Source organism: Microtus ochrogaster, chromosome 5, assembly GCF_000317375.1.
Source record: "Microtus ochrogaster isolate Prairie Vole_2 chromosome 5, MicOch1.0, whole genome shotgun sequence".
In the NCBI taxonomy this organism is placed as follows: Eukaryota; Metazoa; Chordata; class Mammalia; order Rodentia; family Cricetidae; genus Microtus; species Microtus ochrogaster.
The window spans coordinates 71,984,728-71,987,040 of NC_022012.1; the positions used below are offsets into that span (position 1 = coordinate 71,984,728).

At 46.6% G+C, this 2,313-nt stretch overlaps 1 protein-coding gene across 1 annotated transcript in view; it reads left to right on the forward strand.

Moving 5' to 3' along the window:
• Positions 1–2,313, forward strand: part of Tln2 (talin 2) — a 473,598-nt gene that overhangs the window by 139,430 nt on the left and 331,855 nt on the right. The window lies entirely within an intron of this gene.

Below are 2,313 nucleotides of genomic sequence, written 5' to 3' on the forward strand. Positions count from 1 at the left end.
CTGAGGATGGTGGCACTCACCATCAGCTGCTTCTTCTCACATCCATGAACATAATTGAGCCAGTCACCCACAGTCATGCCCATAGGACAGCCTGTTGTAGATCATCTTTCCCGGAATCTCACTTCCGGGTGATGCTAGGTAGTGTCAAATTGCCAAGGAAAGCTAAACATCACAAGGAGCTTTCTTCCCACCCTCAAGAAATTGCTTGTTGCCATGGAAATTGTTTGTCAAGTTATGGGAAAGAAAAAAAATCTACATTTTTTTTTCTGTGAAAGAAGGAAGATTAGAAAGTGGAGAGGGGAAAAGTGGGTCAACGGGAAAAGGAACATTTCCTCCCAGGACAGGCCACATCTTTTAACCTTTCATTTGCATGGCGTCTCTTCCCCCCACTCTCTCTGTGTGTGATCGTGTTCCTTCCAGAGTTTTCTGGATGGGTTCCAGGCCTAGCAGAGCTACAAATCTTTCACAAATTTGCATATCCCTTTTATGCTCAACCCAGTCAATAATAAGCCATTGTTGCCTGTTCTTGGACAGTGGCCTGAACTGTATATCTCCCCCTATGCATTGAGCAATTCCATCATCCCAGCCCTCTCATGGGAACTTCACCTGGCTGGCTTGCAGGCAAAGCAGTGTTCTGGTGGAACACTCAGTCAATACTTGTAAAATGGGGACCCAGGATACCCACCCACAGGAGGGCTTATGTATCCTAGACTGGTTCTGTCAATGCTGTAAATGTGACTTGGAAAACAGCCTGGGGAGCCATGTCCAACCAACCCCAGGCTTTGAACATCACGTCCTTCCTGTACTCGGTAGGATCTATGAAGCAGTACAACCAGATGAGCAGGATGTTTGAAAGAATTGAACATTCTGGAAAAGTGAAAACTTTGTGCGGGAGGAGTAACTGTTTTTATTGCTTCAGGGGAGACCAAGGCATAGGCAGTGACTTGGTGTGGCAGGCCATTGGAAGTGGGGAGTACGGATGTCACCCCTTCTGCTTCTATAGGAGGAGCTCTTTGTGGGTTTGTTGGTGACAGGAGAAAATGTGGCCCACCATGTGGCTTTATGAGAATCGGTTCTTGCTGAGGATTTGCATAAGAAGCAAAGCCGGACAGGTGCACCAGGGCATGGCGATTGGCTGGGTCTGGGTTCCTGAACGAACAGAAGAGTGTGATTGGAGATTCTGGTGGTTGGTGCTTAGATGGTTTGCAGCTGCTGAGTTCAATCTGCACTTTTTGCCACATTAATGTCATTTCTTGTCCCTTGGTTTGTGAAATGCCAAGGGATTTGTGAGAAAGGAAGGAAGGAAGGAAGGAAGGAAGGAAGGAAGGAAGGAAGGAAGGAAGAAGGAAGGAAGAAGGAAGGAAGGAAGGAAAAGAAAAGCGAGGAAAGAGGAGGGAGAGGGACCTGGAGAAGAAAGTCTCATCAGGACTTAATCCCTGTCTACCCTGCTATGACCACATCTTGTGTCCCTCACTTATATCTCACAGGAATGTGTTCTGCAAACCTTTTTTACCCTCTAAACTCGGAAGAAACTGAAACTCTGTTTAGGAAAGGGGATGAAAAAACTACCTCGGAAGGGTTGCTGCCGTGCTGTGGATGCCCTGGGCGGTTTTCTCGTTGCAACCTCCCATTCCCTGCTGTTCCTCTAGGATGATTCTGTGCAGATATTGGAAAACTGTGGATCTTTGGTTGTAGATCACTCCAAGTTATTCTGCCTCTTCATTGGAAGGACTTCAGCAATCTGTATATGGGAAAGTAGCCTGATCAATATCTGTTCCTCAGCTAGTTCTTACTGCCAGTCCAGTTGGGAAATGTGGCAAGGCCATAGCCGGAAGTGTGATGTTGAAATATGCTGCATCTAAAAATGACTCTCCATTGTCTGTGTTGATAGTCAAAGGAAGAGGGAATGACTGGCAGGGATCAAGGGCCTTGAAGCCACAGTTTGAATTTGTCTAAACAGGATTTATGGTTTTTCTGCTAATTGCAAGACATTATACCAATGATCATTTGCATTTGGGTTACAGAATTCCAGTTTGGGGCTGCACTCAACCCCAGGATGATTGAGAGATGGCAGCTAGTACTGAGGATGTTCTTTAGGTCAGACCTCAGAGAGGACCAGAAGACCACAGTCCTGGATGCCTGCCCTCTGAGAATTAGGACTCCAGCCCAGGCAGGATTTGGATGATGGAAAGACTAAGGGAAAAAAGACTATGTCAGGCCGCATTAGACACACTGTTGTGGAGCTGGGAACAGATGGGGGATGTCTGGGAGCAGCATACAAACTCTTGGAACATGAACTTTACATAGGTTCTG